General features: G+C 36.3%; 1 protein-coding gene across 1 annotated transcript in view; it reads right to left on the reverse strand.

Moving 5' to 3' along the window:
• Positions 1 to 27417, reverse strand: part of CNTN5 (contactin 5) — a 635147-nt gene that overhangs the window by 513507 nt on the left and 94223 nt on the right. The gene's annotated exons all lie outside the window — the stretch shown is intronic.

A 27417-nucleotide genomic window follows, 5' to 3' on the forward strand; every position in this document is an offset into this window, starting at 1 on the left:
GACTGAGTTTCAATTGTCTTCCCTTAAATTTTCTTGCATTTGCACAATTTAAAAACATTGTCCTAAAAATAGAGTGGCCTTAAAAAAGAACGGTATGCATTATTTATATTTCTTTTATTTTTATTAAGCTATTCATAGCTCAGTACATTTGTACTTTCCTTTTTTCTTAAGCTTGGTTGATTAAATAAATGAGTTTTAGAATAATTTCTTGGAAATGATAGGAGTTCAATATTTTTATAAATAAACATTGTCTTAGAATTCCAATTTTGTAAAATCGTGTTTCGTGTTTCCCTGGTGAGAAATGCTTCTTGAGATGTTCTGCCTTTCCTATCACTATCAATTATAAAGGAGATTAAAAAAAAAAGTCATTTCATGCTAAAGTAGTATTGTTTCATAATAATACAATGCAGACCCTCAAATTTAATGTTTGTTAATCTGATGAATGATGAAGGTAAGCAGTCAAGAAAATATACTGAATGGATACAAAAGAGATAAATCATCAGCTTTAATATTCTAAGAGAAAATCTATAAATTACATTTTTGAGAGATGCTTACAATTTAAAATTTAATGGATTTACAATCCAACCTTTTAAAATACATTCAAAACCATGAAGGACTAGTAAACAGTCAAGGCATAATGAATAAATAGAAAGGAATTCATTCTCGAGGAAAGTGTTTAGGATTTTACATACATGCGCATTTCATTGTAAATAGTTAAGTATATAATAGTTACTATAAATAAGTAAAGTGGTAAAACAAAAAGGAAAATTTATTCTACTACTTTTTTTTTGTTTGAAAACCTACACACTAACTTCTAATAAAAATCAGCTCCATTAACTTTCAAATGTACATAATGCATGGCTTTAAACTCATTTTCACTGACACTTAAAGATAGAAGCTGTCTTTCTTGTTTTCTCTAACAAATACCCTCAATCTGAAAACAAAGCATGACAAGGTTTCTCAGTTAACTTCTTTTGATTACTCTTATAAACACAGCACAGTGAGCAATGGGGTTGTAATATCTCTTTAGAAATTATATGGTTTTATTTTCCTTTTTTCATCCTCATTGAATTTATAAATTCTGGAAAGCTATTTGGATATCAATTTATTCTAACTAAATTTCTTAAATGTTTTCTTAAAGGTATGTATATTTAGCTTCTAATACATTTACTAAAAGTTTTTATTATGTTCATTATGACTTTTTAAATCAACTTATTATAGTTAAAATATTTGAATGGCAAACAATCCCAAATGAATGCTTATTTCTCATAAATTGAAGTATGGGTATGGCCTAGAAATTAGACAGAGAAAAGAAAATTATAGAATAACTATGACCTGAATTGTGTTTTGAGATCTCAATGACCCAAAGGATACTATCAGCCCTAACTGCTTTATTTTTTATCATCTGTTAATACAGGTACAATTCAACAGTTTCTCCTGGAATTGTCTTTGTGTCATTGCTTCCTAGGAGCTATAGCATCAGCAGTACAAAAATAAATGGAGTTTTTTCAATTGTGAATAGATCATTTTTGTCTCATAAAGACATGCACAGAAATACTAAAGAAAAGCCTGCACTTTGATGGAGAGTGTGCTTTTTTCATTTAAATCCTTCCTCCTAGAATAAAAAAGAGTAAAGCTCGATTATTTTTAACGTGAAAGTAGTCTTTGTGTCAGGCAAGATTCTGGTTGATCTGAGACCAGATTGATGTAAAAAAAAAATCTTAATTGGAGCAGGAATGGCAACTAGAGAGAATAGTCTGACTAAAAATACTACTGGTTGTTTTGATCTCATGGTTAAGAGAAAGCAGTTACTTTGCAGGTGGTCATCAGAGAACTTAGTTAGAATAAGCATTCTATGTATGAAAAAGAGAAATGCAAAAAAAAAAAAAAAAGAATTTGTATGTATGAATCTTTGATTATTTTATTGTCACTTACAGCAGGTTTGATCCCTGCATCAGGCAGATCCCTTGGAGAAGGGAATGGCAACTGACTCTTGTACTCTTGCCTGGAGAATCCCATGAACAGAGGAGCCTGGTGGGTTCTGGTCCATAGGGTCACAGAGTTGGACATGACTGAAGTGACTTAGCATGCACTCATAGGAAGTAAAAACAAACAAACAAAACAAAAAACTTTCTATGTTCTATTTTGATCTTTAAGGTGAAAAATGAGTAACAGTAAAAATTTTACTTTAAGAACTCTAAAATTCAGATTCAAATTATAAACTGAAATAAACTTCTTTCTGGACTTATTATGAAACACATGGACTAAAAGACAAGTAATTTGGAGGAGGAAGTTTGTAATAAAGAATCACAAGACCTCAGGTTTTATTTTTTCTCAGACCTTTTTTCCAAGTCCAGGAACTCATGCAGAGTTTGATAATGGAGCTTTAACTAGAACTGCAGCTTACAGGATTGTATCTATCCAACCAATTCATACAATTAATGATATGGCTGAGAGTCACATGTGACAGACTATAAGGCTGAAATGTGCGATTGGAAGCATATTGACCACAAATAAGACAAATCATTTCCTTAATTCATTTAACAGGTGTTTTTTTTCAGTGCAAGCTGTATACCAAAATCTATATTAGGTACTGATAATACAGAAAAGCTGTAAAGCAAGACTGTAGATATATAAACTAATCATACAATTGAACTAATCAAGGCAAATTGGAAGTGGTCAAACAGATGACAAGAATGAACATCTACATTTTAGGAATCAGTGGTATAATGGACTAGAATGGGTGAATTTAATTCAGATGGCCATTATATCTACTACTGTGATCAAGAATCTCTAAGAAGAAATGGGGTAGCCCTCACAGTCACCAAAAGAGTCCAAAATGCAGTACTTGGGTGCAACCTCAAAAATGACAAAATGATCTCTGTTCGTTTCCAAGGCAAGCCATTCAATATCACAGCAATCCAAGTCTATGGCCCAACCAGTAATGCTGAAGAAGCTGAAGTTGAAGAGTTCTATGAAGACCTATAGACCTTCTAGAACTAACACGCAAAAAAAGATGTCCTTTTCATTATAGGGGACTGGAATCCAAAAGTAGCAAGTAACAAGATATCTGGAGTTCCAGGCAATTTTGGTATTGGAGTACAAAATGAAGCAGGGCAAAGGCTAATGGAGTTTTGCCAAGAAAATGCACTGGTCAAAGCAAACACCCTCTACAAATAACACAAGAGAAGACTACATATGGACATCACCATATGGTCAACACAGAAATCAGACTGATTATATTATTTGTTGCTGAAGATGGAGAAACTGTATACAGTCAGCAAAAACAAGACCAAGAGTTGATTGTGGCTCAGATCATGAACTCCTTATTGCCAACTGCTAATGCTAAGTCACTTCAGTCGTGTCCGACTGTGCGACTCCATAGACGGCAGCCCACCAGGCTCCCCCATCCCTGGGATTCTCCAGGCAAGAACACTGGAGTGGGTTGCCATTTCCTTCTCCAATGCATGAAAGTGAAAAGTCAAAGTGAAGTCGCTCAGTTGTGTCTGACCCTCAGCGACCCCATGGACTGCAGCCTACCAGGCTCCTCCATCCATGGGATTTTCCAGGCAAGAGCACTGGAGTGGGGTGCCATTGCCTTCTCCCCTTATTGCCAAATTCAGACTTACATTGAAGAAAGTTGGGAAAACCACTAGACCATCCAGGTATGACCTAAATCAAATCCCTTACAATTATACAGTGGAAGTGACAGATAGATTCAAGGGATTAGCTTTGAAGTGCTTGAAGAACTATGGATGGAGGTTTGTAACACTGTACAGGAGGCCATGATCAAAACCATCCCCAAGAAAAAGGACTGTAAAAAGGCAAAATGGTTGTCTGAGGAGGCCTTACAAATAGAAAAGAAGAGAAAACAAGAGAGGTGAGAGAAAAAGGAGAAATGGAAGATATATCCACCTTGAATGAAGAGTTCCAAAGAATAGCAATGAGAGATAAGATAGCCTTCATAAGTGATCAATGCAAAGAAATAGAGGAAAATAACAGAGTGGGTAAGACTAGAGATCTCAAGAAAATTAGAGATACAAAGGGAATATTTCATGCAAAGATGGACACAATAAAGGGCAGAAATGGTATGGACCTACAAAAAGCAGAAGATATTAAGAAGGGGTAGCAAGAACGTACAGAAGAACTATACAAAAAGATCTTAATGACCTAAATAGATAACCAGGATATTGTGATCACTCATCCAGAGCCAGACATCCTGGAGTGTGAAGTCAAGTGGGCCTTAGGAAGCATCACTACAGACAAAGCTAGTGGAGGTGATGGAATTCCAGCCGAGCTATTCCAAACCTTAAAAGATGATGCTGTAAAAATGCTGCACTGAATATGCCAGCAAATTTGGAAAACTTGTGGCCACAGGACTGGAAAAGGTCAGTTTTCATTCCAATCACAAAGAAAAGTGAAAGTGAAAGTGAAAGTGAAGTCGTGTCCGACTTTTTGCCACCCATGGACTGTAGCCCACCAAGCTCCTCCATCCATGGGATTCTCCAGGCAAGAATACTGGAGTGGGTTGCCATTTCCTTCTCCAATCCCAAAGAAAGGCAATGTCAAAAAATGCTCAAACTACTGCACAATTGGAATCATCTCATCTCACATGCTAGCAAAGTAATGCTCAAAATTCTCAAAGTCAGGCTTCAACAGTACGTGAACCATGAACTTCCAGATGTTCAAGCTGGTTTTAGAAAAGGCAGAGGAACCAGAGATCAAATTGCCAACATCTGTTGGAGCATCGAAAAAGCAAGAGAATTCCAGAAAATCATCTACTTCTGTTTTATGGACTATGCCAAAGCCTTTGGCTTTGTGGATCACCACAAACTGTGGAAAATTCTTAAAGACATAGGGATACCAGACCACCTGACCTGCCTCCTGAGAAATCTGTATGTAGGTCAAGAAGCAACAGCTAGAATGTGACATGGAACAATGGACTGGTTCCAAATAGGGAAAGGAGTACATCGAGGCTGTATATTGCCAACCTGCTTATTTAACTTATATGCAGGGTGCATCATATGAAATGCTAGGCTGGATGAAGTATAAGCAGGAATCAAGGTTGCCAGGAGAAATATCAATAACCTCAGATATGCAAATGATATGACCCATATGGCAGAAAGCAAAGAGTAAATAAAAAGCTTCTTGATGAAACTGAAAAATGAGTGAAAAAGTTGGCTTAAACTCAACACTCAAATAACTAAGATCTTTCTGGCTTACTTCACTCTGTATAATAGGCTCCAGTTTCATCCACCTCATTAGAACTGATTCAAATGTATTACTAACACATATATGTGGAATTTAGAAAGATGGTAATGATAACCCTGTTTGTGAGACAGCTAAAGAGACACAGATGTATAGAACAGTTTTTTGGACTCTGTGAGAGAGGGAGAGGGTGGGATGATTTGGAAGAATGGCATTGTAACATATATAATATCATATATGAAACGAGTCGCCAGACCAGGTTCAGTGCATGATACTGGATGCTTGGGGCTGGTGCACTGAGACGACCCAGAGGGATGGTACTGGGAGGGTGGAAGGAGGGGGGTTCAGGATGGGGAACACATGTATACCTGTGGCAGATACATGTTGATGTATGGCAAAACCAATACAATATTGTAAAGTAATTAACCTCCAATTAAAATAAATAAATTTATATTTAAAAAAAGAAACAAACAAACAAACAAAAAACTAAGATCATAGCATCCAGTCCCAAAACTTCATGCCAAATAGAATAGGGAAACAATGGAAACAGTGACAGGCTTTATTTCTTTGGGCTCCAAAATCACTGCAGATGGTGACTGCAGCCATAACATTAAAAGACATTTGCTCCTTGGAAGAAAAACTATAACCAATCTATACAGCATATTAAAAAGCAGAGACATTACTTTGCCAACAAAGGTCTGTCTAGTCAAAGCTACTGTTTTTCCAGTAGTCATGTATGGATGTGAGTTGGACAGCTGAGTGCCAAAGAATTGATACTTTTGAACTCTGGTGTTGGTGAAGACTCTTGAGAGTCCCTTGGATTGCAAGGAGATCCAACTAGTCCATCCTAAAGGAGATCAGTCCTGGGTGTTCATTGGAAGGACTGATGCTGAAGCTGAAACTCCAATATTTGGCCACCTGGATTCGAAGAACTGATTTACTGGAAAAGACCTGGATTCTGTAAAAGACTGAAGGCAGGAGGAGAAGGTAATGACAGAGGATGAAATGGTTGGATGGCATCACCAGCTGGATGGTCATCAGTTTTAGCAAGCTCCAGGAGTTGGTGATGGACAGGGAAGTCTGGAGTACTTCAGTCCATCGGGTCACTGAGAGTCAGGAATGAGTGATTGAACTGAACTGAACTTTTGTTCATATATAAGATTGAGTAACTAAGATGAATGATCTATCTGAGTGGCCCATGGATTTAACTTCTATGATTTCTGTAAAAATGTCTGTGAGTGCATGCTAAGTTGCTTCGGTCATGTCAAACTCTGTTCGACCCTATGGACGGTAGCCTGCTAGGCGCACTGTTCACAGGATGCTTCAGGCAAAAATACTGGAGTTGATTTCCATACCCTGCTCCAGGGGATCTTCCCAACCCAGGGATGGAACCCATGTCTCTTATCGGGAGCTGCATTAGGCATTATTGACAAAATGGAGGCACAGTCCCCAGCCCCATCTCCTCATTCCGCAGGCATGGATCCCGGGATGAAGGAGTTAGGCCTTGTAATTCTGACTTGTCTTTTCCTCTCCTTGGCTGAGTTGACTGAAAAGGAATATTAAGGTGCTTACTGTTCTTGAGAGGAGCATGAGAAGGCACAAAGCCTTCTTCAGCATTGCTCTGAAAATAATTCATAAACTTAATCATTGACATTTGTTCAAGGACTTTTACAAAAAAGTGTTCCAGGATGAGCACATAGGCCACAGCTTGAAGCCATGGGAGAGATTGATATCTGAAGCCTATTTGCGAGGAGAATGTTTATGGCAAAGGAGTTTACTGAATTTAGGGCTTAGAAATAATTAAAACAGTTAGAAGTTAAAGATTTAAGGAATGTTGTAAAGTTAGCATATTTTACTATAGCTTATAGAAGTTAGGAATTTTTAGAGACACTATAGCTAGAAGCCTTTTTAAGAGATAGTGAGCTCTGGATGTTAGAGGAAAACAGGACTTAGGAAGATAAGTAGTAAACTGAGGAATGTAGCATGAGTTACAATGTAATCACAAGTTAACAATAGGACACATTAGAGGAGAAAGATAATAGATGATAAGGTTGATTCCGAGAGAATCATTGAAGCAGGAACTCTGAGGAGCAACAATGATTTATGGAGATAATAAATCTGGGAGAGGGGGAACTGAAAATGTCAAACCTCTGGCCTAATGTTTTTGTAAAAGTATAAAGAAGAATCTTAAACTTGGAATAAACAGGCAATCCATAGAAAAATGAGAGGCTGTCTCATCACCAACACCATTCACCTCTTCAGGTTGAATCCCTGGCTGCTGGAGTTGGACTCCGGAAAGTGGCATCCAGAACAGGGGACACTGAAGGGTAAGTAATATGAGATTGTAATGCGGGATGGTTAGGACTGTACCTGTGGGTGACCAGCACCCCTCTGCCGTTTAGGCAGGGTGAGGAGGGTACAGAATCAATAAGAATATTCTCTAGAAGAATGGGTTTCTCTGCATCTAAGAATAGACAAATGTTTATTGAACTATCACTTCATATGTTAGCCCATAGAGGCATTAAAGTAAGCACAGGAAGACTGTCTAAATTTCTACGTTTGTTTTATACTTTGCATGAGCCAGAAAAGATTCCTGTAGATGCTTTTGCTCTGTGAAATATGATTAGAAATATCCTGTCCTGAGGCTGTTAGATAGCCTATGGGGGAGGCTATAGCAGTGGATGGTGGGTCTCCACCTTCTGTGCAGATCATGTTTTCTGCCATTGACGAAGAAAAGCAGGGAGACTGTGCTCTACCTCCTGAGGAAGGAGAGGGCTTACAGGACACTGCGGGCGGGCGCCCTGGCAAGCCCCCTCCCCCTCTACGCAAACCTTTAAAAATTTATCCACCACTTTCTGATTTAAGGAGACCACCACCACCTCCGCTTGTGCTTCCCAGGGCCCAGGAGTCTCTTACATCTCCTGCATTTGCAGGCAGGTTCTTTACCATTTGAGTTACCTGGGAAGTCCAAAAATGATGGACACATTCTCTTATATTGACTTGGAATTTGCTGTCTCCTTTGCAAAGCGATTGCATATTAAAGTCTTTCATCAATTTTGTTGCTTCTGTTATTATCATCAAGATATTTAGATCATTGTCAGATTTTATGTGTTCAGTGTAAATAACCTGTAATAAAAGTTGGTCACATGTCACTGAGAAACTATCTTTGATATTCTAAAATGTTAGTAGTACAAAGGGAAATAGAAAAATGGATGGATAGAAATTTAGAAAAATGGTACCTATGTGCAGGGAAGGAATGGAGATGTAGGCAGAGAGAACAGATTTGTGGATACAGTGGGAGAAGGAGTGGGTGAGATGGATGAACTGAGAAAATAGCATTGACTTATATAAAGGATCATGTGTAAAAGAGACAGCTAGTTAAAAGCTGCTATATAACACAAAGAGCTCGGCCTCGTACTCAGTGATGACCTAGAGGAGTGGGATGGAAAGGTGGAGATTCAAGAGAGTGGAGATATATATATATATATAGCCTAAAGCTCAACATTCAGAAAACGAAGATCATGGCATCCGGTCCCATCACTTCGTGGGAAATAGATGGGGAAACAGTGGAAATAGTGTCAGACTTTATTTTTGGGGGCTCCAGAATCATTGCAGATGGTGACTGCAGCCATGAAATTAAAAGACGCTTACTCCTTGGAAGGAAAGTTATCACCAACCTAGATAGCATATTCAAAAGCAGAGACATTACTTTGCCAACAAAGGTCCATCTAGTCAAGGCTATGGTTTTTCCTGCGGTCATGTATGGATGTAAGAGTTGGACTGTGAAGATGGCTGGGCGCTGAAGAATTGATGCTTTTGAACTGTGGTGTTGGAGAAGACTCTTGAGAGTCCCTTGGACTGCAAGGAGATCCATCCAGTACATTCTGAAGGAGATCAACCCTGGGTGTTCTTTGGAAGGAATGATGCTAAAGCTGAAACTCCAGTACTTTGGCCACCTCATGAGAAGAGTTCACTCATTGGAAAAAAACTCTGATGCTGGGGAGGGATTGGGGGCAGGAGGAGAAGGGGGACCGAGGATGAGATGGCTGGATGGCATCACAGACTTGATGGACGTGAGTCTGAGTGAACTCCGGGCGATGGTGATGAACAGGGAGGCCTGGTGTGCTGCGATTCATGCGGTTGCAAAGAGTTGGACACGACTGAGCGACTGAACTGAACTGCAGTCTCCATCTGCAGTGATTTGGGAGCTACCCTCCCCCCCCCCCCCAAATTAAGTCTGTCACTATTTCCGTTGTTTCCTCATCTATTTGCTGTAAAGTTATGGACCAGATGCCACGGTCTTCATTTCCTGAATGTTGAGTTTTAAGTCATCTTTTCACTCTCCTCTTTCACTTTCTTTAAGAGGCTCTATAGTTCTTGTTCACTTTCTGCCATAAGGGGGGTGTCATCTGCATATCTGAGGTTATTGATATTTTTCCTGGCAACCTTGATTCCAGCTTGTGCTTCATCCAATCCAGCATTTCTCATGATGTACTCTGCATAGAAGTTAAATAAGCAAGGTGACAATATACAGCTTTGATATACTCCTTTCCCTATTGGCAACCAGTCTGTTGTTCCATGTCCAGTTCTAACTGTTTCTTCCTGACCTGCATACAGATTTCTCAAGAGGCAGGTCAGGTGGTCTGGTATTCTTATCTCTAAGAATTTTCCACAGTTTGTGGTGATACACAAAGTCAAAGGCTTTGGCATAGTCGATAAAGCAGAAGTCGATGATTTTCTGGAACTCTCTTGCTTTTTTGATGCTCCAGCAGATGTTGGCAATTTGATCTCTGGTTCCTATGCCTTTTCTAAAACCAGCTTGAACATCTGGAAGTTCATGGTTCACGTACTATTGAAGCCTGGCTTTGAGAATTTTGAGCATTACTTTGCTAGCATGTGAGATGAGATGTTTCCAGTTGTGCAATAGTTTGAGTATTCTTTGGCATTGCCTTTCTTTGGAATTGGAATAAAAACTGACCTTTTCCTGTGACAACTGCTGAATTTTCCAAATTTGCTGGCACACTGAGTGCAGCCCTTTCACAGCATCATTAATAATAGTGAGTAGGCAAATCAATTTCAATGTGGTTGCTTCAAAATATGTATGCAGGCAAAGAGCAAATTAGCCAAGATTGCATGGTTAGCCTCTGTCATCCCATGGCTTATGGCTCTTGCCCCACATTTTGAAAATAATGATTAGAGGCAGGAGGAGAGGGTCAACAGAGGACCAGATGGTTGAATGACATCTCCAAGTCAATGGACATGAGTTTGAGCAAGGACAGAAAAGTGAAGGACAGAAAAGGCTGACATGCTACAATCCATGGGGTCACAAACAGTTGGACACAACTCAGCCACTGAAGAATAAGGAAGAGCTGAGATCACTTGTAGCACTACACATGCCCATCATGAGGTACTCACTTGGTCACGTGCTCCCTTTTCCAGCATGCCTGTAGGAACCTCACCATGAAAACCCTGGCGGCTGCTGCATTGGAGCTAGATTGGATTGCCATTGTAGTTATGTTATATGAGGTTATGTTTTGGCTACGTCACGGCTGTGTTATGATTATATTATGGCTGCTAGTATGGCTGCTGCATCAGCCAGGAGAGAGGCTGTGTTGAAGCTGCCATGCCAGCCAGGTCTGCAGTTCTTACAGCTCCTTGAGTCTCCTTCCAGCCTCTTAGCTCATGCCTTGCCTACCCTGGGTTCAGTGAACAGTGTGAACTGTGTAAGCAGCAAGACAATTGGTGCTGTGAGCAGGATCAGTGATACAATGTCTTAGGAGAAAACAATTCAGTATATGGAAGTTAGACCAAATTTCATTTAGGTATTTAAAAATAACCTTCATAAGCAATTTGTACTAAAAATTATTCTCTGACAGATGATTAGAAGTAAAAAAATCTGTGAAGAATGAAAAAATAATCCATACATTTATTTTGAGAGAGAATCAAATTAGCATTTTTAATACATAACTGTTTGCATGCAAAGTCTTCCTAAGATACTCTCATAACAAGCAAGATTCTTAATAATAATAGTTTTTAAATAAATATTTGATAATTAAATGGTACCTTTGAAATCCATAGAAACGTGAAATTTGTGGATTTTTCTTGTCATGTATGAGCTCATGAGATTTTAATCAATTTGTAAACACATTGGGAAGGGCTTATTATCCTCACTTATTGATGAAGATACTGTCATACTGTCATTCACTAAGGTTAAACAATAAGAATAAAAACTCATAGGTGGTAAAGATTTGGACTTCCAGGATAGACAAATTGATTTGGGGAACTAGCACATTTTTAATCTAGAGTATTTTTGATACTCTTAATGTAGTGTTTTGATCAATGTGATTTTTAAAAGCATTTTTCTATTATATCACATGATGTAATTCTTTAATATATTTGTTATAAGTCATCTGTGAATGGGATACCATATCACCTTTTGAAAATGTTTGTTATTTAATAAAATTAGTCTTTGGAGACCATCAATGGGATTAATTAGTGGTATCTCAGAAGATTTTATTATGATAAAAGTTTCCCATTCTCATTGTTTCTGTGGATATATTTAACAGATCAGATGAGTAATCTTTTATTGTGGGTTACCATTTCACATTTTATATTATCACACACAAATTATCCATCCAAAGGATTCAATTATTAAAAGGAAATCAAAGCACACCAATGTCTGTGTGCTTTGAAAGACATGATTTTAACTACATTATAAGTGAAACATTAAATTGCAAATTCTTTTGTAAAAAAGATAAGTTATCCAAAGAATGTGATAAAAGTATTTTTTTATTTTAGGACTTTTCTTTGGTATCTTAATGTGTGTTATAAAAATCCACTTCAACTGTGAATGTGATATATGGTGAAATCATCTTAAATGCTAAAATTTGCTCTCTATATAAAACAAATTGTATATAAAAATATAGTGGCATCCCTGGTGGCTCAGAGGTTAAAGCATCTGCCTGCAATGAGGGAGACCCAGATTTGATCCCTGGGTCCAGAAGATCCCCTGGAGAAGGAAATGGCAACCCACTCCAGTATTCTTGCCTGGAGAACCCCATGGACGGAGGAACCTGGTAGGCTACAGTCCACGGGGTCACAAAGAGTTGGACACGACTAAGCGACTTCACTCTCACTTATATATAACTATATATATATGCTGCTAAGTCACTTCAGTCAGGTCCGACTCTGTGCAACCCCATAAACAGCAGCCCACCAGGCTCCCCCGTCCCTGGGAATCTCCAGGCAAGAACACTGGAGTGGGTTGCCATTATCCTTCTCCAATGCATGAAAGTGGAAAGTAAAAGTGAAGTCGCGCAGTCGTGTCCGACTTCCAGCGACCCCATGGACTGCAGCCTACCAGGCTCCTCTGTCCATGGGATTCTCCAGGCATTCTAGTTGTGCTAATTTAAATCCTGAAAGATGATGCTGTGAAAGCGCTGCACTCAATATGCCAGCAAATTTGGAAAACTCAGCAGTGGCCACAGGACTGGAAATGGTCAGTTTTCATTACAATTCCAAAGAAAGGCAATACCAAAGAATGCTCAAACTACTGCACAATTGCACTCATCTCACACGCTAGTAAAGTAATGCTCAAAATTCTCCAAGCCAGGCTTCAGCAATATGTGAACTGTGAACTTCCAGATGTTCAAGCTGGTTTTAGAAAAGGCAGAGGAACCAGAGATCAAATTTCCAATATCCACTGGATCGTGAAAAAGGCAAAGGAGTTCCAGAAAAATATTTATTTCTGCTCTATTGACTATGCCAAAGCCTTGACTGTGTGGATCACAATAAACTGTGGAAAATTCTAAAAGAGATGGGAACACACATACACACATGCACAAACCCACACTCAAACATGCATATCCACAGTTACACACACAGTTTATTTTACATTTCCATGTAAATGTTTAATAAGTACTGCAAACATATCTTATTGGGACTCCCATTTTCACCTATGAATCTATGATTACCATAATATTTGCCATCAGAGTAATTATTCCATCCTTCTAATTCCTAAAAAGGTATACAAATAGTTTGTAATTCAGTATGTCACTCACACTTTACATACAATTCATGAGAAAGTCCTTCTGATATTATTTCATAATATAGCCAGAATACAATAACATCAAACTTCCTCTACAACTTTCATCTAGGCATCTCACCTTGATTGTTGTGATATCATCCTACTGGTGGTGTCCCTTCTCTTTCCTTTGCTGTTTAAATTTATTAGCACAGTAGTCAGAATTGGTTCTTTTAAAATAAAGTTATTATCAAATGCCCTAAATGGGTTTCTATCTTACTTAGAGGATAAAAACTACTTACATTGGCCTACAGGCCCTAGAGATTTTTGATGTAATCTCTTACGACTACATGCATACTCCTCTTCTCCATTCTAGCTCAGTAGCTTCCTTGCTTTTTATTAAATATACCAAAATTTATCAGTATTATCCTGCCTTAGTACATTTGTCCTTGTTGCTTCCTCCATCTAGAACACATAACCTCCTCCACTCAGATAAAATGATGACTATCATCATTTCCTTTTTAGATTTTTGTGTCAATGTCACCTTCACAGAGAGATATTTCCTGAATAATTTATTGAAAAGTATGAACCCCCATCACCCTCCACACATCCTTTATTTCCTTTCCTTAATTAAGCTTGTTTTATTTAGCACCTAACTGCAAACACACTATTTACTTGTCTTGTCTGTTTTGTCTTCAACATATAGAGTTCAAGGTCTATGAAGGCAGGGATCTTTGTTTTCTATGTTTATTGTAATATTCTCAGGTCCTTGCCCTAGCTGTTCTCTCTGCCTGAAATACTCTCCCTCTAGGGTTTAACCTTAAAAATATCTTTTAAAATATTGCTATAAAAAATAAGGGCTTTGAAAACAAAAAATTTAGGTTCAAATTCTAGTATCACTATTTATTAATGGTTACCTTGTGCAATGATTCAGACATGACTGAGCGACTGAACTGAAGTGAACTGAACTGGGCAAATTATTTTACTTCACTGTGCTTTACTTCTCAGGCAAAACGAGATAATTAATTTTATACATGTTATAAGATTATTGAGAAAAAAATCCCTGACATATTAAAACAGGTTATTTATATAACTAACCAATAAAAAGCACTTAATAAAGAATATTTTCCTCTAAAAATTTCAGAGAGATATATCTTTCAACTTCTAATTATAAACCTAAATTTTTTTTCTAAGTACTTTGAGCTATAGTATAAAAGATCCACAAATTCTAACATTTGAGGACAAGCTATAGAGTTTTACAAATTAAAAGCAGAGATAACACTCATTAAGTAAAAGATGGTTGAGTGAAGCCAAATTTAGACAAGCTACTTCACTGTTTTTATCTCAGCTTCTTTATCTGTGAATTGAAGATAAGAAAACTATCTCATAAAATTTTTGTAAGTCTTAAATATAATAATATATGTACAGCAATTAGTATAACACATGGCAAACCACAGTAAATGAAAGTCATTATAACTGTGTTTATTATTCATGTTATAAAAAACACTTTTGTGAGAATCATGAGATTAATGCTAAATTTAACTCTTCCACTATTTAGCTATGCAATTTGTAGTTTAACCTTCCTGTGTTTTCTTCTTCATTTATAAATCAGGGATTTTGGTTGCTCAAGAATGCTTGTGCTGTTGAAAGTATAATAATTGTGAAGGGGGAGTGGCCAAGATGGCAGAATAGGAAGACCCTGCATTCATCTCTTTATCATGGGAACTCCAAAACGACAACTATTAGAGAACAGCTATTGATGAGAAAAACCAGAAGACTTGCAGAAAAGATCTTCTACAGATAAAAAATTAAAGAAGGAAACAAAAAGACTAGTAGGAGGGGTGAGGACATGGTATGTTCACTACTTATACTGCAATTTATCCTAACCCTCCCCCTCAGCAGCTGGCAGATGATGCACCAGAGAGGGCCTGACAACCAACTGGACTAAGGGACAGCCATGTCTATTAGACTACCCACAATAATCCGGCCACAAAAGCCAGCATTCAGGGCAACCTTAGTGCTCTGGGTGGCCAGAACAGAGTGCACTGCTGGGAAGCATATGACATCTCCTACAAAAAGCTACTTTTCCAAGGTCAAGTGATATAGACAGCCTACCAAATACAAAGAAGTAAAAACAGCAGATTAGGCAAAATGAGGTGACAAAAGAATATCTTCCTAATAAAGAACAAGATAAACTTGAGAAGAATAAATATGTGAAATAGAGATATGTGCAATCTCCCTGTTAGAGAGTTCAAGGTAACGATCATAAAGATGTTCAAAGAATTCAAGATATGTTTGGATAAACAGAGTGAGAAGTTACAAAATTTTAATAAAGTGAGAAAATATAAAAAAGAACCAAACTTAGGTAAATAGTCTAATGATTAAAAGTTAAAATACACTGTAAGGCATTAACAGTAGATTAGATAATAAAGAGAAACACAACAGTGGACCAGAAGAGAGAGTAGTGGAAATCACTGAGGTGAACAGAGAAAGCAAAAAGAAAAGAAATAAAAACAGTTTAAGAGACAGTGCAACAACATCAAACATATTAATAAACAAATTATAGAGAGAAGAAGAGAGAAAGAGAAGAAGAGAAAGAGATGGTGAAAGAAGGAGAATAAGAGAGAAAGAGATGGTGAAAGAATATATTTGAAGACATAGTGGCTAAAAACTTCCCTTTACCTGGGAAAGGCAATAAACATTCAAGTCCAGGAAGCATAGAGAGTTCCAAACAAGACTAAACCAAAGAGGACCAGCCAAGACCCACTGTAACTAAAATGGAAAAAAAAAAAATTAAAATAAAGTGAAAATATTTTAAAAAGCAAAAGAAAAGCAGCAAATTATGAATAAACAAATTCCTATGTTGCTATCAGCTGATTTTCAGCAGAAACTTTGCAAGCAAGAAGGGAGTACAGAAATATCTTTAAAGTGATAAAATGGAACAACAAGGGATACTATATGTGGCAAGATTTTCATTCAGATTTGATGGAAAGATCATAGTTATAGACAAGCAAAAGCTAACAGTCCAGCATGACAAAACCAGCTTTATAAGAAATGTTAAAGAGATTTATCTAAGCAAAAAAAAAAAAAAAACCTTGAAATATAATGACTACAAAAGGAAAAATAAAATTGGTAACAGCAAATATACAGTAAGGATGCTAAATCAACCATGTATAAATTTACTACGAGTTTAAAAGAGAAAAAGAGTAACTTTTTCTACATATCTACAATATGTAATTGAGATACACAAAATAAAATGATATAAAACATGATGTCAGAAACAATAAACAGAGTAGTGGAGTAAAAATGCAGGGTTTAAAAATTTACTTGAATTTAAGATATGTATGCATATATATATATATATATATATATATATATATATGCCTCATGGTGAAAATGATAATCACTCAATGGTGTCCAACTTTTTGTAACCCCACGGATTGTAGCCTGCCAGGATCTTCTGTTCAGATGATTCTCCAGGTAAGAATACTGGAGTGGGTTTCCATTTCCTTCTCCAGGGCACCTTTCCAACCCAGGGATCAAACCTGGGTCTTTTGCATTTCAGGCAGAATCTTTATTATCTGAGCCACCACAGAAGCCATTCCTCATGATAGCTGCAAACTAAAAATCTATCAGATACAGATACACACACAAAAGAAAACAGAATCCAAATATATCACAAAATACAGTCCCCAAATTACAAGGGAAGAGAGTAAAAGAAGAAAAGAACAACAACAATAAAATACTACAAAACAGTAAAAAAAAATTAACAAAATGACAGTGAGTTCATAATTGTCAATAATTACTTTAAAAAATAAGCAAAAACAAAAAATTAAAACACACATACACAAACAGAAGCAATATAGAAACATATTAAAAAGGAAAATATAAGCAAGGTGAAAAGACAGCCTTCTGAATGGGAGAAAATAATAGCAAATGAAGCAACTGACAAACAACTAATCTCAAAAATATACAAGCAACTTACGCAGCTCAATTCCAGAAAAATAAACGACCCAATCAAAAAATGGGCCAAAGAACTAAATAGACATTTCTCCAAAGAAGACATACGGATGGCTAACAAACACATGAAAAGATGCTCAACATCACTCATTATCAGAGAAATGCAAATCAAAACCACAATGAGGTACCACTTCACACCAGTCAGAATGGCTGCGATCCAAAAATCTGCAAGCAATAAATGCTGGAGAGGGTGTGGAGAAAAGGGAACCCTCCTACACTGTTGGTGGGAATGCAAACTAGTACAGCCACTATGGAGAACAGTGTGGCGAGTCCTTAAAAAATTGCAAATAGAACTACCTTATGACCCAGCAATCCCACTGCTGGGCATACACACCGACGAAACCAGAATTCAAAGAGACACATGTACCCCAAAGTTCATCGCAGCACTGTTTATAATAGCCAGGACATGGAAACAACCTAGATGTCCATCAGCAGATGAATGGATAAGAAAGCTTTGGTACATATACACAATGGAGTATTACTCAGCCGTTAAAAAGAATTCATTTGAATCAGTTCTGATGAGATGGATGAAACTGGAGCCGATTATACAGAGTGAAGTAAGCCAGAAAGAAAAACACCAATACAGTATACTAACACATATATATGGAATTTAGAAAGATGGCAATGACGACCCTGTATGCAAGACAGCAAAAAAGACACAGATGTGTATAACGGACTTTTGGACTCAGAGGGAGAGGCAGAGGGTGGGATGATTTGGGAGAATGGCATTCTAACATGTATACTATCATGTAAGAATCGAATCGCCAGTCTATGTCTGACGCAGGATACAGAATGCTTGGGGCTGGTGCATGGGGATCACCCACAGAGATGTTATGGGGAGGGAGGTGGGAGGGGGTTTCATGTTTGGGAACACATGTAAGAATTAAAGATTTTAAAATTTAAAAAAAATAAAAGAAAAGAAAAGAAAAAATAAATAAATAAATAAATAAATAAAAATAAAAATTAAAATTAAAAAAAAATAAAAAAGACTTTAAAAATGTTTCACATAAAAAACCTTTAAAATAGATAAACTAATAATGAAAATGTCTCATATGTATACATTTCTATATAATGAAATTATTACTCAGCCATAAAAAAGAATAGAATCTTGCCATCTGTGACAACATGGATAGACCTAGAAGGTGTTATGCTAAGCGAAATAAGTCAGACAAAAACCAAATACTGTATGATTTCCACTTATATGTGGAATCTTCAAAAAAAAAAAATATGGACAAGCATAACTGAATAGAAAGAGTTAGGAAGTTGTGAACAAACAAGTGGTTGCCAGGGAGGAGGGGCTCAGGAGAGGGAAGGAATAGGTGAAGGAAATTTGTAAATACAAACTTTCAGTTACAAAATAAGTGAGCCACAGATATGAAATATACAGTGTGGAAGAAGTCAATAACTATGAAATAACTTTGTATGGTAAAAGATGATAAGTAGACTAATAATTGTGATCATATTTACATGTATAGAGATAACTAATTACTATATTGTGTACTAGGAACTAACTTAATGTTGTACCCCAATTATATTTCAAAAACAACTGAACAAGCTCATAAAAAACATATCAAGTCTGTGTTTATCAGAGGCAGGAGTGAGGGGCAGGAGAAATTGCATGAAGGCAGTCAAAAGGTACAAATACCTAGTTTCAAGATAAATAAGCACTAGGGATGTAATGTACAGCATGATACATATAATTAACACTGCTATCTCTATGTTATATATGAAAGTTGTTAAGACAGTAAATCCTGAGTTCTCATCACAAGAAAAATAGTCTTTTCTATTTGTTTTTTTCTGTATCTATATGAGATGATGGTTGTTCACTAAACTTGGGATAATAATTTCATGATGTATATAAATCATATCATTATGCAGTATACCTTAAACTTATGTGGTATTGTGTGTCAGTTATATCTCAATTAAATGGGAAAAACAATACTCATGGTGGAAACTAGATAAAATGGAGAGAGTATTCCTCACACAAAAACATTTACACGTGTTTAATAAACACTGTGCAAACTAAAGGAAACACTTTAGTGTTTTAGTTTTTTGTGTAGTAAGATTTATCCTGAAGAACACCTTTTCAAGCCTCGACAAGATGATCTCTAACATGCTAAATATTCCATGAATTTAACATACCACCTATGATTCTCACTATCATTCAGAGCCTATTTTTATGTGCAATTATATATTATCTATCCTTCAGAACTTAGTTCAATTGGTAAACATATCTATACAATAAATATATATACAAATCATAAAATATATATGAATGAGTATTCTTAACTAGTCTCTATTACTGCATTGAATATCAAATGAAACACTTTTTATATTTTGTATTTATATTTTGATGATTGACTTAACTGAAATAAGAAAACGTTATCACTATAAAAATGTATACCATTTATTGATAAGGCTACAGTATTCTGTAGTTTTATGATGATGGATCTAAGGAAAATAAACATAGGAAAAGTGCTGAAATGAATATTCTGTCATTATAATTGATAAAGTGTGTCATGCTTATCTTCTAAATTATGCATTTTGAAACATTATATTCATCACAATGAATTATATTTTAAAGGTTTTTACATGATGTCTGACACATAACAGACTATATGTGTTTCAAAATTAAGTAAAATATATTTTAAAGTATACAGAAACAGCTCCAATCTTTGTAATATAGGAGATAATAATTAAATGAATTACTTCGAAGTTATACTTTTTGGTAAATGATGGGCCATTAGACATCATGATTTCCTTCCTCATTTGTAGAATATGAAGACTAGATTGTAATAACACCTCCAAACCACCAGATGGCCTTATGCAGTTGGAATAACTGTAGAAGAATTTTTTACAGAAATGTCTGCTCTTCTACTTTGCTTGAATTTAGGATGACCCTCATCTTAAAAAATCTAATTTATTTCTATTAATATCAGGGATTTCTGGGACCTCACCATATTTTAACAGAACCCCCCTCACCCGCCCCCGCCCCGTTGTATCTCTCTCCAATCCTAAATGCAGTTTTTAGCTTTGCTAACTTCTCTTTACAATTATGTCCTCTGGACAACCCAACTATAATGTTTCTTATCCATATATATACTGAAAAAAATATAATTTCCTGGTGGGTAGATTTCTTTTTAATAAAATTTTCATCTAAGTATGAAATTGTATTTTTGAATTTGACCACTAAACATTTTAGCAGAGCAATAGATTTTCACCTCCTAAATCCAACCCAGTCCCAAAGTACATGAAAATGTGTGTATTGGTTTCTTTTGAGTTTTGCTTTGGTTATATCAAGACTTTCCATAGTTGACTAATGTGTGTGTTTGAGTGCTTTGTTCTGCCAAATTTGTTTTCAACTGCTGTGAGTATTGCAGAGCACACAGAACAGTCCTGGACCCCGGAGCAAATACTTTAAGATGTAAATTGCTTGCTTTCTTGATTCCCTTAGCTCATGTGCTGTTGTAGAATTAAATCAAGCAGCACAGATTTGCATTTTTTTTACAAGCTATAACCTCACCAGTTCTATTTACATAACTTACATCCTGTTTAATTAAAAAAAAAAATCCTAGGGAGCTACCTTATTTCATAACTCAGCTGACTAGAGATCAATTTTCAACTTACCTTGGATCTTTACTAAAAATCTCATGCTTTGCCTTAGACTAAATCTCCTCTGACCTCGTAGCACTTTTTATTTCCTTTCCTAGTATTCAGTTATCTCAGGAGTTATAATTTGTGGTCTTCATTTAGGCTGAACTAATATGTAAAGTGGTTTCTGGTGATGCTCAAATTTTAGAGAGGGTTGATTTTACTAAGTGCAGCAACACACATATTATATAGTACATCAACGGTGAAAACAATAAGTTATTTCAGGTCAAAGCTCAGGTCATTTGTAGGATATCACCTATGCTTAATTAGTTCAGTGCCTGGCATTCAAAAATTATTGAATGAATGAATAATGCACATTTAAAAGGGCAGTTGTTACAAATAGACCTCTGTAAATGTCAAGCACTATTCTCTTCCTATATGATATATGTCCATGAAACTGGAGAAGAGCTTTTCTAAGGCAGAAGATACATTTAAATAATTTTCTGAAAACACTACTTTTGTTTGAAAATTTCCATCAATTATATTAAAAAATTCTTGACAGAATGAAATCACTTCATATTAACCATTAGGTTCAATATACTAGTAGTATAATTTTCTTTCTGTTGGATAGTTACTCTAGCTCTTTTGCACTGAAGTACAAGAAAATAGTTTCCTGAAATTCTGTAGAACTGATATGTCTATTTGCTTATGGTACATTTTTCCTTAAACTTGCTATGTCATATGCATTGCTCATATTGCTGAAAGGCATCCCACATATCTAATCCAAGGCTCACAGACCTTTTCTGTAAAGGGTCAGATAATAAGTATTTGAGTCTTTTGAGGACAAAAAAAGCAAAACTGAACATATTATACAAGTACGGTCATATAATTTTCATGTCACAAAGTATTGTTTTGAATTTTTCAACCATTTAAAAATGTAAAAATAAATCCTTAGCTTGTGGGCTCTATAAAAACAAAGATTTAGCCTGTGGACTATAGTTTGTTGACTCCTGGTCTAGTCCACTGAAATTAAGAAGGATAGGAAGACTTAATGTTCCAGTGCTAGAGAGTCAATGACTTTTCTACATAGCTTGTTCAAGTCATTTTACAGAACTAAGATATTTGCATGGTAAAAGATCTTGGCCTCTAGAATTAGAAAAGCATGGATTTGAACTCTGTCTCTCTTACTACTACTTCCAGTGTAATGGTGGACAAGCTTCTTTAAGCCTCAGTTTCCTTACCTGTGCAGTAGGAATTAGACTACCACACTGTTAATCAGGAGGACCATGCCTGCAGTTCATCCAGCAGCAGGCCTTGGGTTATAGTTAATCCTCAATGGTGGTGCAGAGGAGGCAATGGCGACCCATTCCAGTACTCTTGGAGAATCCCAAGAGTACTGGAGAATCCAAGGGATGGAGGAGCCTGTTGGCCTGCCGTCTATGAGGTAGCACAGAGTCGGACACAACTGAAATGACTTAGCAACAGCAATGGTGGTGGTTTAGTTGCTAAATTGTGTCCAGCTCTTGCAATCCCATGAGCTATAACCCCCCAAGGTCCTCTGTCCATGGAATTTCTCAGGCAAGAATACTAGAGTGTGTTGCCATTTCCTTCTCCAGAGGATCTTTCCAACCCAGCAATCAAACTCGCGTTGTCTTCTGCATTGCAAGTACTTTCCTGCACTGCAGGTGGAGTCTTTACCAGCTGAGCCATCAAGGAAGCTCTAATCCTCAATAAATGTTAGCTATTACTATTTATGTGCAGAATTAAGCATGCTAATCCTATATCCATCATCTAACACCATGTTTACTAAATGAGGTTCAGGATTTTTCATTCATTTACTTTGCTTCATTAACCAAGTGCTCATTGCATGTCTACTATGTGTCAGACACCATGTTAGGTACTTAATAATTATTATTGAAGGAATAAATCTACGCTGGTGAGCTGATTTTTAGATAGAAGAAAAAGTAAGGCATTCTATCTTCTTGAACAGAGAAGACATGACCAACCATAGTTCTCAGAAATATAGTGGTAATCTTAGAAGCTTATAGTTTGAATGGCATTTCAAACTGAATCTATAAAAACCATGGAGAATGGGAGCAAGACAATGTTGATGGTGATGATGAGAATGATGATGAAAAATAACAACTTTTATGAATATTCACTCCCAGTAATATTACTATACTAAAAGCAAGAGAGTTCCAGAAAAACATCTATTTCTGCTTTATTGACTATGCCAAAGCCTGTGACTGTGTAGATCACAATAAATTGTGGAAAATTCTGAAAGAGATGGGAATACCAGACCACCTGACCTGCCTCTTGAGAAACCTATACGTAGGTCGGGAAGCAACTGTTAGAACTGGGCTTAGAACAACTAACTGGTTCCAAATAGAAAAAGGAGTACATCAAGGCTGTATATTGTCACCCTGCTTATTTAACTTCTATGCAGAGTACATCATGAGAAACGCTGGACTGGAAGAAGCACAAGCTGGAATCAAAATTTCTGGGAAAAATATCAATAACCTCAGATATGCAGATGACACCACCCTTATGGCAGAAAGTGAAGAGGAAATAAACAGCCTCTTGATGAAGTGAAAGAAGAGAGTGAAAAAGTTGGCTTAAAGCTCAACATTCAAAAAACTAAGATCATGGCATCAGGTCCCATCACTTCATGGGACGTAGATGGGGAAACAGTGGAAACAGTGTCAGACTTTACTTTTTGGGCTCCACAATCACTGCAGATGGTGACTGCAGCCATGAAATTAAAAGACGCTTACTCTTTGGAAGGAAAGTTATGACCAACCTAGATAACATATTCAAAAGCAGAGACATTACTTAGCCAACAAAGGTCTGTCTAGTCAAGGCTATGGTTTTTCCAGTGGTCATGGATGGATGTGAGAGTTGGACTGTAAAGAAAGCTGAGTGCCAAAGAATTGATGCTTTTGAACTGTGGTGTTGGAGAAGACTCTTGAGAGTCCCTTGGACTGCAAGGAGGTCCAACCAGTCCAACCTAAAGGAGATAAGTCCTGGGTATTCATTGGAAGGACTGATGCTGAAGCTGAAACTCCAATACTTTGGCCACCTCATGCGAAGAGTTAACTCATTGGAAAAGACCGTGATGCTGGGAGGGATTTGAGGCAGGAGGAGAAGGGGACAGCAGAGGATGAGATGGCTGGATGGTGTCACTGACTCGATGGACATGAGTTTGAGTGAACTCCGGGTATGGGTGATGGACAGGGAGGCCTGACGTGCTGCGATTCATGGGGTCACAAAGGGTCAGACATGACTGAGTCACTGAACTGAACTGATGGGCTTTATATGTTTTTTTGTTCATTTAATAATTCTTTCAAAAATATCCTTTTAGTTAAGTACCCTTGCTACTCTAAATTTTGCTTGTGTACTTTGTAGTGAGAACTCAAGACTTAGAAAAATTCTATACAGTTGCCCAAATCACACAGCTAATAAGCAAAAGGAAATCCCTGGGTTTAATTTGTTTTTTAATATTATGAATTGCAATTACTTTGATAAATTTCAATTGTACCTAGAATGTAAAGTCAATAATACAGTCGTTGCTTCAAGAAGTTCACTTATTTATTCACGCAATTACTTATTCTCTCAACAAGTATAAATTAAATATCTATTATTTTCCAGGTGCTTTTATGCAATGTGACTATAGCAATGAAAATATTGAATTTGCATTTCAAATAATATAGTTTTTATTTTGTTTTGTTCTTAGAGATTATTCCTAGGAATTATGTTTTCCTTGTTTAGTGACAATCATTTCCTTTTCTTTTAGAATTCCTGCCTAGCTACCATATTAAATATTATAATTTATGAAATTATAAATAATATTTATTCTGGTTGTTCTGAATTTTGGACATAAAAACATAACATTTCCAAAAAACCTTATTTTATCACCTTTAAACAGTATTATTTCTTAAATTTTTCTTATTTCATTTGTTTTAGCTAATCAATTAGAATTTTAAGATGCCTGTTAGGTTACATGATGAAATTAAGAAATCTTATCATTTTTTGCTGCTTTAATGAAATGTCTCAGAAACATATTAAATATTATAATATTGGTTTAAAATTAAACAGAATAAATGAAAGTAAGAGAATTTAAATAAATATGTATTTCACTCAATTGTCTTTAATATTTAATATTGATCTTTCAGTATCTGACTAGAAAATCAAATTTTAGTTTATTGACTTCTGTGCTATATTATATTAAATAGATTTTCTAATGTTGATTTATTTTTTGATCCTTAGAAATACAGACGACTAATAGATATATGATAAACTTCTATACCATCTAGTCCCATCACTTCATGGGAAATAGTTGGGGAAACAGTGGAAACAGTGTTAGACTTTATATTTTGGGGCTCCAAAATCACTGCAGATGGTGACTGCAGCCATGAAATTAAAAGACGCTTACTCCTTGGAAGAAAAGTTAACACCAACCTAGATAGCATATTCAAAAGCAGAGACATTGCCAACAAAAGTCCATCTAGTCAAGGCTATGGTTTTTCCAGTGGTCATGGATGGATGTGAGAGTTGGACTGTAAAGAAAGCTGAGTGCCAAAGAATTGATGCTTTTGAACTGTGGTGTTGGAGAAGACTCTTGAGAGTCCCCTGGACTGCAAGGAGATCCAACCAGTCCATTCTAAAGACTAGCCCTGTGTGTTCTTTGGAAGGACTGATGCTAAAGCTGAAACTCCAGTACTTTGGCCACCTCATGCAGAGTTGACTCATTGGAAAAGATTCTGTTGCTGGGAGGGATTGGGGGCAGGAGGAGAAGGGGACAACAGAGGATGAGATGGCTGGATGGCATCACCGACTCGATGGACATGAGTTTGAGTGAACTCGGGAGTTGGTGATGGACAGGGAGGCCTGGCGTGCTGCAATTCATGGGTCACATAGAGTCGGACATGACTGAGCAACCTAACTGAAAGTTAAAATTGTTTACTTCTAATCTTTCACCAATTTCTCTTTGAGATTCCAGTAGTGATTGCTTTATTAGTTTAACATTAATGCATAAAGGTTTACAATTTCTTCATTCCCATTACTGACTATATCTTTTATAAATATATATTCACCAGCTCCTTCCTTGATTGGAATCTTCACTCTTATCTCCTTTTCCTGCAGTGCTGTTAATCTCACCAACCTATCTACCCAGCCTCACATATGTATATACAAATGAGCAAGCACATATACAGAGACTAGCAAATGTGTATTGAATTTTTAATTTTTTAGCTATCAGTTTAAATATCACTTTTTCACCCTTGCCTTCACACAAATCCAGTCTCCCAAAATTATGTTTATAAGATGATACATTTTTCTCCCTTTGTCTTTATCTTAACTCTACATAACTGTGTAATTAATTGTTAAATAGTTGACTCCATTAAATAAATTTCACATGGCAAGTACCAACACTGTGTTATTTAGTGCTGTATCCCAAGTATTTATTAAAAAATTTTTTGATGCCAGTAGTGCACTCTTGATTACTGTGGGTTTGTAGTCTAGTCTGAGGTCAGACTAGACTGCTGCTTTTATTTTAGTTTCCAAAGATTGCTCTATCTATTCAGGGTTTTCTCTGTTTCCAAGCAAATTTTAACATTTTTTTGTTCTAATTCTGTGAAAAAATCCATTGGATGTTCTATTGGGATTGCATTGAATATATAGATTGCTTTGGGTAGTATGGTCATTCTCACAATATCGATTCTTCTGATCCAAAAACATGATATACCACTCCATCTGTTTTTGTCATCTTTGATTTCTTTCTTAAAGTTTTCTGAGTACAGATGTTTTGTCTCCTTGGAAACATTTAGTCCTAGATATTTTATTCTTGTTTGTTGCCATAGCAAGTGGGATTGTTTCCTTATTTTCTTTCTGATCTTTCTTTCTGAGTATATAGGAATTCAAGAGATTTCTGTGCATTAATTGTGTATCCTTAACTTTACTGAATTTATTGATTAGTAGTTTCCTGGTGGTACCTTTAGGATATTCCGTATATAGTGTCATGCCATCTACACAAAAACAGAAATGCATATCAATGAAACAGGCCAGAAAGTCCAGAGATAAAGCCACACACTTATGTTCACCTAATCTGTGACAAAAGAGGCAAGATATACAATGAGGAATTGACAGTCTCTTCAATAAATGGTGCTGGAGAAAACTAAACAACTAAATGAAAAGAATGAAATTAGAACACTCTCCAACACCATACACAAAAATAAGTTCAAAGTGGATTGAAGATCTAAATGTAAGGCCAGATATTATAAAATTCTTAGAGGAAAACACAGGCAGAACAGTCTTTGACAAAAATTGCAGCAATATGTTTTTGATCCTCCTCCTAGAGTAATGAAAATAAAGGAAAAACAAACAAATGAGATCTAATTAAACTTAAAGTCTTCTGCACAGCAGAAACCTAAGTTCTTCTTCCATAAAAAATAAAAAGACAACTTTCAAAATGGGAGAAAATATTTGCAAATGAAGTGGCTGGCAAGGGATTAATCTCCAAAATATAAAAATAGATCATGCAGCTCAATATAAAGCAAAGCAAAAAACCCAAGCAAAAA

This window comes from Capricornis sumatraensis, chromosome 16 (assembly GCF_032405125.1).
Source record: "Capricornis sumatraensis isolate serow.1 chromosome 16, serow.2, whole genome shotgun sequence".
Taxonomy (NCBI): domain Eukaryota; kingdom Metazoa; phylum Chordata; class Mammalia; order Artiodactyla; family Bovidae; genus Capricornis; species Capricornis sumatraensis.